The sequence below is a fragment of the Mus caroli genome, unplaced genomic scaffold (assembly GCF_978045245.1).
Source record: "Mus caroli unplaced genomic scaffold, Mus_caroli_1 scaffold_5, whole genome shotgun sequence".
NCBI classification, from domain to species: domain Eukaryota; kingdom Metazoa; phylum Chordata; class Mammalia; order Rodentia; family Muridae; genus Mus; species Mus caroli.
The window spans coordinates 93220170-93233023 of NW_028227260.1; the positions used below are offsets into that span (position 1 = coordinate 93220170).

General features: G+C 40.8%; 1 pseudogene; it reads left to right on the forward strand.

Moving 5' to 3' along the window:
- The first annotated feature begins 3230 nt into the window (after positions 1 to 3230).
- On the forward strand, positions 3231 to 3854 carry LOC110288654 (transcription factor BTF3 pseudogene; annotated as a pseudogene).
- Positions 3855 to 12854: the final 9000 nt, after the last annotated feature.

Here is a 12854-nt window from a genome sequence, read left to right on the forward strand (position 1 = left end):
CAAGATCCAACACCCATTCATGATAAAAGTCTTGGAAAGATCAGGAATTCAAGGCCCATACCTAAACATGATAAAAGCAATCTACAGCAAACCAGTAGCCAACATCAAAGTAAATGGTGAGAAGCTTGAAGCAATCCCTCTAAAATCAGGGACTAGACAAGGCTGTCCACTTTCTCCATACCTATTCAAAATTGTACTTGAAGTCCTAGCCAGAGCAATTCGACAACAAAAGGAGATCAAAGGGATACAAATTGGAAAAGATGAAGTCAAAATATCACTTTTTGCAGATGATATGATAGTATATATAAGTGACCCTAAAAATTCCACCAGAGAACTCCTAAGCCTGATAAACAGCTTCGGCGAAGTAGCTGGATATAAAATTAACTCAAACAAATCAATGGCCTTTCTCTACACAAAGAACAAACAGGCTGAGAAAGAAATTAGGGAAACAACACCCTTCTCAATAGTCACAAATAATATAAAATATCTTGGCGTGACTCTAACTAAGGAAGTGAAAGATCTGTATAATAAAAACTACAAGTCTCTGAAGAAAGAAATTATAGAAGATCTCAGAAGATGGAAAGATCTCCCATGCTCATGGATTGGCAGGATCAACATTGTAAAAATGGCTATCTTGCCAAAAGCAATCTACAGATTCAATGCAATCCCCATCAAAATTCCAAATCAATTCTTCAACGAATTAGAAAGTGCAATCTGCAAATTCATCTGGAATAACAAAAAACCTAGGATAGCAAAAACTCTTCTCAAGGATAAAAGAACCTCTGGTGGAATCACCATGCCGGACCTAAAGCTCTACTACAGAGCAATTGTGATAAAAAACTGCATGGTACTGGTATAGTGACAGACAAATAGACCAATGGAATAGAATTGAAGACCCAGAAATTAACCCACACACCTACGGTCACTTTATCTTCGACAAGGGAGCTAAAAACATCCAGTGGAAGAAAGACAGCATTTTCAACAAATGGTGCTGGCACAACTGGTTGTTAACATCTAGAAGAATGTGAATCGATCCATTCCTATCTCCTTGTACTAAGGTCAAGTCTAAGTGGATCAAGGAACTTCACATAAAACCTGAGACACTGAAACTTATAGAGGAGAAAGTGGGGAAAAGCCTTGAAGATATGGGCACAGTGGAAAAATTCCTGAATAGAACAGTAATGGCTTGTGCTGTAAGATCGAGAATTGACAAATGGGACCTCATGAAACTACAAAGCTTCTGCAAGGCTAAAGACACCATCAATAAGACAAAAAAACCACCAACAGATTGGGAAAGGATCTTCACCTATCCTAAATCAAACAAGGGACTAATATCCAATATATATAAAGAACTCAAGAAGGTGGACTCCAGAAAGTCAAATAACCCCATTAAAAAATGGGGCTCAGAACTGAACAAAGAATTCTCACCTGAGGAATACCGAATGGCAGAGAAGCACCTGAAAAAATGTTCAACATCCTTAATCATCAGGGAAATGCAAATCAAAACAACCCTGAGATTCCACCTCACACCAGTCAGAATGGCTAAGATCAAAAATTCAGGTGACAGCAGATGCTGGCGAGGATGTGGAGAAAGAGGAACACTTCTCCATTGTTGGTGGGATTGCAAGCTTGTACAACCACTCTGGAAATCAGTCTGGCGGTTCCTCAGAAAATTGGACATAGTACTACCGGAGGATCCAGCAATACCTCTTCTGGGCATATATCCAGAAGATGTCCCAACCGGTAAGAAGGACACATGCTCCACTATGTTCATAGCAGCCCTATTTATAATAGCCAGAAGCTGGAAAGAACCCAGATGTCCCTCAACAGAGGAATGGATACAGAAATTATGGTACATTTACACAATGGAGTACTACTCAGCTATTAAAAAGAATGAATTTATGAAATTCATAGCCAAATGGATGGACCTGGAGGGCATCATCTTGAGTGAGGTAACACAATCACAAAGGAACTCACACAATATGTATTCACTGATAAGTGGATATTAGCCCAAAACTTAGGATACCCAAGATATAAGATACAATTTGCTAAACGCATGAAACTCAAGAAGAATGAAGACCAAAATGTGGACACTGTGCCCCTTCTTAGAATTGGGAACAAAACACCCAGGGAAGGAGTTACAGAGACAAAGTTCGGAGCTGTGATGAAAGGATGGACCATCTAGAGACTGCCATATCCAGGGATCCATCCCATAATCAGCTTCTAAACGCTGACACCATTGCATACACTAGCAAGATTTTGCTGAAAGGACCCAAAGATAGCTGTCTCTTGTGAGACTATGCAGGGGCCTAGCAAACACAGGAGTGGATGCTCACAGTCAGCTATTGGATGGATCACAGGGCTCCCAATGGAGAAGCTAGAGAAAGTACCCAAGGAGCTAAAGGGATCTGCAACCCTATAGTTGGAACAACATGATGAACTAACCAGTACCCCGGAGCTCTTGTCTCTAGCTGCATATGTATAGAAGGATGGCCTAGTCGGCCATCACTGGAAAGAGAGGCCCATTGGACTTGCAAACTTTATATGCCCCAATATAGGGGAATGCCAGGGCCAAAAGAATGGGAATGGGAGGGTAGGGAAGTGGGGGGCGGTATGGGGGACTTTTGGGATAGCATTGGAAATGTAATTGAGGAAAATATGTAATAAAAAAAAACAGTGAAAAAAAAAAAGAAAAAGAAATTAGGGAAAAAACACACTTCACAAAATCACGAATAATATTACATTTATTGGTGTTACTCTAACCAAGCAAGTGAAAGATATGTATGACAAGAACTTCAACTTTCTGAAGAAACAAATCAAAGAATTCAGAGAGTGGAAATATCTCCCATGCTCATGGATTGGCCGGATTAATATAGTAAAAATGGCCATCTTGCTGAAAGAAATCTACAGATTAAGTGCAATCCACATCAAAATTCCTACTTACTTCTTCACATATTTAGCAAGAGCAATTTTTTTCCTTTTTTTTTCTTTTTTCTTTTCTTTTTTTTTAGCAGTCACAGTTTATCTTTATTAAGAGAATGAGCAAGAGCATGAAGTCCACTTCAGAGTGAAGTCCACCACATTAGGCAAATGATAACAGAAAAGCTTCCCCCCCCCCCAGCTGCCATCTTACGTCCCCGCGTATGTGTGCCTTCTCTCAGCTGGTCTGCCTGAGACCCCCTGAGCATGAACCTTAGTCCCCCGCGTGGTGCCATTTCCACTCCGACAAGATGAAAGAAATGATCATGAACCAGGAGAAACTCGCCAAACTGCAGGCACAAGTGCGCATTGGTGGGAAAGGAACTGCTCATAGAAAGAAGGTGGTTCACAGAACAGCCACAGCAGACGATAAAAAACTGCAGTTCTCCTTAAAGAAGTTAGGGGTAAACAATATCTCTGGTATTGAACAGGTGAACATGTTTACAAACCAAGGAACAGTGATCCATTTTAACAACCCTAAAGTTCAGGCATCTCCGGCAGAAAACACCTTCACCATTAAAGGCCACACTGAGACAAAGCAGCTGACAGAAATGGTTCCCAGCATCCTCAACCAGCTCGGTGCAGACAGTCTGACTAGTTTAAGGAGACTGTCTGAAGCTCTGCCCAAACAATCTGTGGATGGAAAAGCACCACTTGCTACTGGAGAGGATGATGATGATGAAGTTCCAGATCTGGTGGAGAATTTTGACGAGGCTTCTAGGAATGAGGCAAACTGAATTGAAGCAACTTCTGAAGAAGGTGATACTTGCAGAAATTACAGGAGCTGCTATTTTATATCATGACTGCTTTTTAAAATTTTTTTGTTTATTATGGATCTGATAAAATCTAGATCTCTAATATTTTTAAGCCCAAGCCCCCCGGGCACTGCGGCTCTTTTCAGTTTTCACTATACCTAATTCATTCTTTGCAGCAAATCAAGTTGAAGAAGCCTGGGAATAAAGTTTGGAAAGGGTTAATAAAAAAAAAAAAAGGAAAAAAAAAAAAAGAAAAGCTTTCCTCTAGTACCTGTGTTTGTGTGTCTACTAAATGTCTTTCTTTTGTTACTTCCTAGAGTGCTCTGAGGTTTCTCTTCCTTGAAAGAGAAGGAAGCTTCTTAGAAACTGGGTTTTTTTATTAGATATTTTCTTTATTTACATTTCAAATGCTATCCCGAAAGTTCCCTATACCCTACCCCCACCCTGCTCCCCTACCCACCCACTCCCACTTCTTAGCCATGGTGTTACCCTGTACTGGGGCATATAAAGTTTGCAAGTCTTAGAGGCCTCTCTTCGCAATGATGGCAGACTAGGCCATTTTCTGCTACATATGCAGCTAGAGACACGAGCTCTGGGGGTACTGGTTAGTTCATATTGTTGTTACACCTATAGGGTTGCAGACCCCTTCATCTCCTTGGGTACTTTCTCTAGCTCCTCCATTAGGGGCCCTGTGTTCCATCCTTTTTTTAAAATTAGGTATTTTCCTCATTTACATTTCCAATGCTATCCCAAAAGTCCCCCATACCCTACCCCCCACTCCCCTACCCACCCACTCCCACTTCTTGGCCCTGGCGTTCCCCTGTACTGAGGCATATAAAGTTTGCATGACTAATGGGCCTCTCTTTCCACTGATGGCTGACTAGGCCATCTTTTGATACATATGCAGCTAGAGACACTAGCTCTGGGGGTACTGGTTAGTTCATATTGTTGTTCCACCTATAGGGTTGCAGATCCCTTTAGCTCAAGAGCAATTTTCAAATCCACGTGGAATACCAAATAAACCCAGGATATCTAAAACTGTTTTCAACAATAAAAGAACTTCTGGGGGAATTGCCATCCCTGATCTCAAGCTGCATTACTGAGGAATAGTGATTAAAAACTGCATAGTATTGCTACACAAACAGGCAGGAAGATCAATGAAATAGAATTGAAGACCCAAAAATGAACCCACAAACCGATGATCACTTTATCATTGTCTAAGGAGCTAAAGCCAACTAGTAAAAAACAAAACAAACAAACAAACAAACAAACAAAAACATGCTCTAACATGTTCATATCAGCCCTATTTATAATATAGCCAGAAGCTGGAAAAAACCCAGATGTCCCTCAACAGTGGAATGGATACAGAAAATGTGGTACATTTACACAATGGAGTACTACTCAGCTATATAAAAAAAATGAATTTATGAAGTTCTTGGGCAAATGGATGTATCTGGAGGATATCATCCTGAGTGAGGTAATCCAATCACATAAGAAGTCACTTGATATGCACTCACTGATAAGTGGATATTAGCCCAGAAACCTAGAATACCCAAGATACAACTTCTAAAACACAAGAAAATCTAGAAGGAAGAACAACTCATGGATACTTCATTCCTCCATAGAATAGGGAATTAAAATATCCATGGAAGGAGTTTCAGAGACAAAGTTTAGAGCTAAGATGAAAGGATGGAACATCCAGAGTCTGCCCCACCCTGGGGGGGGGGGGGGGTCCATCCCATAATCAGCCACCAAACGAAGACACTATTGCATATGCCAACACGATTTTCCTGAAAGGACCCTGATATAGCTGTCTCCTGTGAGGCTTTGCCAGTGCCTGGCAAATACAGAAGTGGATGGTCACAGTCATCTATAGGATGGTACACAGGGCCCCCAATGTAGGAGCTAGAGAAAATACCCAAGAGCTGAAGAGGTCTGAAACCCTATAGGTGGAACAACAATATGAACTAATCAGTATCCCCAGATCTCATTCATGTCTCTAGCTGCATATGTAGCAGAAGATGGCCTAGTTGGCAATCATTGGAAAGAGTGGACCCTTGGTCTATCAAACTCTATATGCCCCAGTACAGGAGAAAGCCAGCGCTAAGAAGTCGGAGTGAGTGGGTAGGGGAGCAGGGAGGGGGGACAGTATAGGGGACTTTTGGGATAGCATTTGAAATGTAAATGAAGAAAATATCCAATAAAAAGAAAATATATTTTTTTTAAAAAGACCTCATTTTCAACAAGTAGTGCTGGATCAACTGGCAGTCACCATGTAGAAGAATGCACATCCATCCATTCTTATCTCCTTTTACAAAGCTCAAGTTCAAGTGGATAAAGGACCTACACATAAAACCAGATAGACTGAAACATACAGGAGGGAAACGTTTGGAACACCAAGTTAGCCACAAAATCTTAGAACTAGATTTCATCCTGCCAGCAGAGTGTTTCAGAAGAAATACTAGCATAATCATCATAAAAGAGACCAGGGAGATTTAATCTACCAACTGATGGAAGTTGATTCAGAATATCATAACCAAATCTTAGGTAGAGTTTAGGGATTCCTATGGAGGGGGGAAAAGAAGGAGCAGAAGAACCACCTAATTCTGAGACACCACAAGAGCAGGGCCAACAGAATCAATGAACTTGAATTCATGAAATTTGGCAGAGATTGGGAAGCCTGTTGTTCTCTCACCTAATTTTAGGAATTGTGAAGATGGCACAGGAAATACTGATTCTCAAAAGAACCATGAAAACCAGGTAGAGATACTACCAGAGCAATGTAGACCTAGTGTCAGTGATAGTAAATGAGGCTTTGTTAATTGTCAGAAGGCACACAATAGCATCATTGGGTTGTAGATACAACAAATCAACATGTTCTTGCAACTGAAACTGTCTAGGTAAAGTAACTGAAAGAACTGTGTGAACAAAAGTAGTCCCAGGATTATGAAGTGAACTACTCATTGGCACTCACAAGGCAAATCTGTTATGAGAATTTTGTACTATGAGGTAGATATCTAGTGTAGGGAATATGAGGATGATACTGGAAGCGGAATTTCAGGGAAGCATCATCAGAAAAGCCTAATATGTGATCTCCTCACTCACTACTAGATCTTGGAGTATGCAGGTGGCCAAAATGGGCTTAGCTATAGGATATATCAAGTGGGAAAACTACTACGGATACTGCATATTCTGAGCTAAGGTTGGGAGTGATTGAATGGTTCTGGCATGGAAGTTTCAGGGAAAGGTCACAAGCCCTGGCCAATATTTAATCTGTGCATACAGATACAGTCCTTATACTTTGAAGAGGTCTATGTATTTTGTATCTTGAAAAACTTCCATAAACCAGTGTTACTGGAGCAGCAGGACAGGAAATAAACATGTGAGGTAATGAAATATTCTGGTGGATGACGACCTGGAGAGTAAGGAGAAAGGGCTAGGTGCACACATCTTTGCCTTTTTCATTACGTTGTTTTTTTTTTCCCATGGGAGAACTCAGCAGGAAAATCTATTGCATCACTTGTGTGACTTGAGCCAGTCCTGAACACGAACAATGACAGTCGCACAAAAGTTTGCCTCTAGAAGACCAGAGAAAGGATGGAATAGGAATCTATAGAGAGTAGTTGTGAGATGTGGTCTAATACTACAGTACAGAAAATCCAGTGTAGATTCTGTGTGACAAGAGCAAGGTCATAGGGTTGAGAAGAGTGCTTTGATGCCAGCTCAGACTTTGTAACAAAGTAAAATCTTCAAGAGTTTTGGACATATTCAGCATATTTTCTTAATATGCAGACAGCACATGCAGGTTCACTAAATGGAAAACTCAACAGAAAATTCACATAAGACCTAGGTACTGAGCCAGAGCTCTTGTGGACCTAGGTCCACAAAACTCATCATCCCTATGATACATAACCTCTCATAAGACACTAGCATGGGAATGTTGAGGTGACATAATCTAACTGGGGTCAAGGCATTGCATGATGGGACTGTATTTTGGGACTATGTTCATTAGAATCTTGGGAAAACTCCAGGAAAAGCTGGCATTCAGTTTGTTTCCAGAGTTACATATTACAATGTTCAGATATTAACAAGTTTCATGTTTTGGGGGAAATTCACCAAAGATAGTCACTCCTGGATCTGTTACTAGGTCCAGTTTTGTCACCCTGTGGATGAATCTAGCTGGGATATGTCTAGAGATCTCATTGGGTGAAGACACCAGCATTCATGGTGAGCTAAGCTTCATGTGTAGAGACAGTGTAGCTGGGCTTGATTCTGGGATATCTCACCAGAGAATAAAAGGCAGAAGTGTAGCTGGTGTTTGATACTTTGAGGGGTCTTCTTTCTTCCACCGTTCCCCATCTGTTATACATCCTTTCAAACACCTACATTACACAACCACAGAAAAAAAAATCTACATACAACAGAGAGCATTACACCCATGCTAGAGCATGAGGCAAAACATAGTCAGGTGCTCTAGGTAATCAGAAGCAGCCCTATATCCCATATCAGGGATTAAAATGAAAATATTAACTTATAATATTTATGCATTCTTTAAAGAAACCAAAATTCTAAAATTGTCACTGCACACACAGCATTTTCCACAAGTACCTTAGTCCTGGAATAAGGGTGAAATTCTGGAGTAAATAATGAAGCAGAAACCATGAAGGAACACTGCTTATTCTCTGGCTCTTCAGAGGTACCTCATATGGCCTTTGTGGTGCTATGAACACACTTAGCCCAGAAAAAGACCCTGTTTAAAGGTATGGCCTTCTTTGAGTAGATAAGGTTTTGATCATAGTTGGAGTATGTGTGTGACTCTAGGTATGGGCATTGAGACCCTCCCCTTAGCTGCATTGAAAATAGCTCTCCTCGGTGCAGTGAGATCAAGATGCAAAACACTCATTCATCTCTCTCCTCATCACCATTTCTGGTTGGATACTGCCATCATACCTGCAGTGAATTTTAAAAGGTCTAAACCTCTATAACTTTGAGCTAGCTCCCGATTAAGGTTGTACTTTATAGATCTGCCTTAGTCATAGTATCTCTTCACAGCAATGGAACTATGTAAGAAAGCCTTTTTATATAATCCAAGTCACAAGCCCAGGATTGGTATCATGCACAGTGAGCAGGGCTCTCTTAGATCAATTATTGCCATTCAAATTAAGCTACTGTCTTCCAGATCAATCATTAAGCAAACAATACAGGACCAGCATTTCTGCAGGCTATTTTCTGAGAGACATTTTCTCAATTGAGCTTCTTTCTATTCATAAAGATCAACATTATTTTCAAGTTGCCCAAACACTAACCAGAATAACTAAACTCTGAAAATTAATTTAGCATGATGATCCAAAGAGTATAGAAATAGAAAAATTCAGTAGAATCATTGAAGATATTTTGAGGGGCTCTAAGCTCAGGCAATGTGAGTCAGAAGTAGATATTCTGCAAGGAGGTCTAAGAAGTGGCCTACATGAAGCTATATAATAAGTTCATGCTGCATGTGTGAAGCTAGTAGGTTGTAGAATCCAAAAGGTATTGCAACTGGTATGGAAAGCTACAAGGCTGTGGTAAAGAAATTCCATAATATACACTTCAGGCTCCAACCATCACAATGGAATGCCAGCTATCATTAAGCCCTTTGAAATGAAAATGACACTATCATAGTCCTACATGACAGATACTCAGCTACTGGATTCAGAGTTTGCACTTATAGAGTTAAACATTCCTTCAACCTTTTCTCTTTTGAATTTCCCCAATCCTTCCTTTTATGATGGTAACATTTATTCTGTACCTTTTATATTAGGAATAGGTAAGTTGTTTTAAGTTTGTTCAGAGTGCCACATTTGAAAAGCTGTACAGAGTACCAAAGAGAAGGAACTTTTGAAATATCTTGGGACTGTTTCAAACTCTGGAAAATCTTATGTTGGATAAACTTATTATGTATGATGAAGTTAACTTCACCTTAGAGAGGGAAGGTCTGGCATATTGTATCCAAAATATTACACTTTTGAGCTTTGTGAAATGGCTCCTTGAGTGAGGGTGATTCCAAGCATCTTGACATGAATATGAACTCTTTGATCAAACAAGAACATCAATTCTTTTCAGCTGTCCTCTTTGATACACTCTATATGGGTCACACTGCATATTGGAAGTGCCTGTGCATTTGTGATATCTACAATCATGGGAATAGAATCCTCTTACTGCCTAGTAGAAGAGACAGATCTTAGGAGACCAAACCATCCACAGTGTACAGTGTAGCTCCACAATTCAAGATAGCATCCAACACTGTCAGCACTGTCAATGCTAAGACATCCAACACCACCTTCCAGAAAGATGATTTTTTTATGTGTCTCTACTATAGAATGTACTGATGATTCTCTATTGAGGTGTCAGTTTACATACAAACAGTCTTTTGTATTCAAGGATTGGGTAGCAAAGCAGATGATGACATTTTTATGACCATTGCACTCAAAGAAAAGGCTAGACAGTGAACAGAAGTAGATAAAATGCTTTGTTCTAGGGACACAAAACAGGGATATTCAATTTAAAATGTGAACGGCAGTAAGTAGAACTAGAGTTGTAGAGATTAAGGTAGCACTCCACCACTGAAGACGTTATCTTGCAAATTTTGTCCTAGCAATAAAAGTGAGATAGACCTGTATGTGTGGTTATGAACAAAGTAAACTGAGTTCTCAGCAATGATAAGCTCATGAAGGAATAGCATGACCACTCCTAGTCTTGGGAATGTTGGGTTGAGACTCATGGAAATCTGACCTCGAATGTTGTCAGGTAAATCTGTTTCAAGTTAAGCACATCAAGAGGTAAACCTTATTGTGATATAGACCAGGTAGGATCATTTCTGGAGGCTCTCCCCATGGGGATACCAATGCTGCAGAACAGTGACCAGAAGTTCCTTGGAATGTTGTAAATGGGGATGTAGGATTACATTCTGCAGTGATTAGCAGAAAAAGCTGGTTTGCATTCTTACTATGCAAAAATAGGCTTGATGTCTGTAGATAGCAGTGGAGGAAAAGGATTTGAGTGATCCTTCCCTGATATGTTCAGCCAACCTAATGCTGGACAATGCACAGAGGGTCCAGGTGGGATTTGAGGTGGAGGATTAAGAGGAAAACAAGGTTTATTGGGTGCAGGACTAGATCTTACCCTGGTATTATAGATACAGCACAAACTGGCTTGGTTTTCAGGGAATCAACAAAGAATTCCTCTGCAAAAGATCATAGACAAGAGAGTAAATATGGGAGTGTGTGGATGGTGGTATCAGCCTATGTTCCCAAAGGTGTCCCACTGAAAAACTATTCTTATCTATGCTTCTAGACCTAGAAACTGGATGGCAGAAATGAACAGGTATGTGGTGGTACTGGGGCACTGGCCAGGAAAAGCAACTCTGTGACCACAGCTAGGCCTCAAAGTGTAGGAGTTTCTCTGAGAGAAAATAATATTCTCAGCTCATTAACCCAAGGGTTCTGAATAATGGCTCAGTGTGGAAGTAGCTCTGAGTGTAGGTACACTGGTGTAGATTTTTTCTGTTTTTACTCAGTTTTGTGTCCAGTGGAGATTTTTTGTCACCAGAACAAAGCCAAGGAATATGGCCATGGAAATGGCAGTTGAAGTTTTCACTAGTATCATCATAAAAAACAGTGCATTTTCTGTGCCCACAGAGTTATAACTTGGCAGTGTAGCAATGGAGTTTCAGTTTCAGACTTGCCCACAAAGGAAACCCATGTGTAATTTGCACATACTTAGCTAGAACTTCTTTCATTATGACTATGTTTGTGAAATCACTATTGGTGAAACTCACCAGGAAATTGGGTACAATGCTGGCTGCCTGAAGTCAAGCACAAAAGGGTGAGGAAGTCACTTGAAGCCCTAGGTGTAGATATCATCATGCAAACCTGGTACACATACTGCACATCAAAAATAGGACTGTGAGTGTAGAGATGGTATACTGGCCAGTTTTGCATCAACTTGTCACAGCTGGAGTTATCACAGAAAAGGAGATTCAGTTGAGGAAATGCCTCTATGAGATCCAACTGTAAGGCATTTTCTCAATTTGTGATCAAGGGGGAAAGGCCCCTTGTGGGTGGGACCATCTCTGGGCTGGCAATCTTGGGTTCTATTAGAGAGCAGGCTGAGAAAGCCTGGAGAAGCAAGCCAGCAAAGAACATCCCTCCATGGCCTCTGCATCAGCTCCTGCTTTCTGACCTGCTTGAGTTCCAGTCCTGAATTCTTTGGTGATGAACAGCAGTATGGAAGTGTAAGCTCTATAAGCCCTTTCCTCCCCAACTTGCTTCTTGTTCATGATGTTGGCACAAGAATAGAAACCTTAACTAAAACAAATTGGTACCAGCATAGTGGGGTATTCCTGTGACAACCTGACCATGTTTTGGGTAGTACTGTGGAAGGACTTTGGAACTTTGGGCCAGAAGATCCATTTTGTGTTAAGAACTCTGTCAGATGTTGTGTAGAAGCTTGGAGGATAACATTGAGAACAGTGGAGAAGATGGAGGCCTGGCTTGTGAAATTTCAGAGGAAAGATTAAAGACTATTTTCAGGGCCATTGTTATTTTGATTTTGAAGGTTCTGTCATTCTGGTTAGCTGGGGTTAAAGAATCAGCTGTTATTAACAAGATACCAGAACTACTAAAGTGAAAACTTTGCATTACTGGGGCTATTGATGCTGCTTAGGTGGAGCTAAATGATTAGCTGTGATTAAGAAGAGACCAACATCACTGAGGTGAAATTTTCTGGAAAGTGTTTTCTCAGAGCACAAAGAGGCTATGTTCCAATGATAGCCAAAGTTGTACCTCGTGCAGCAGCAGGACATGGTAATGTGTAAGAGTCACCCAGCTGGTACTGGTTTTGAAGAAATGGAGGTGTTATAAAGAGCAGCTGAGGCTTGGCCCTGTGAGAGGATATGAAATGCCATTGGTGTAGGTGCAGCCTCAGTTGCAATTGATGACTCAGGACTGAAGTGGTCATGCAGTGTTTTGGAGATGCCAGGAACATGAGATGACCACCATGAACAGCAGCAGCAGTGGAGCCTAGAAGACAACGTGTGTGCTACAAAGGTCATGGCTGGAGAAGTGACCCTTGGAGGAACCC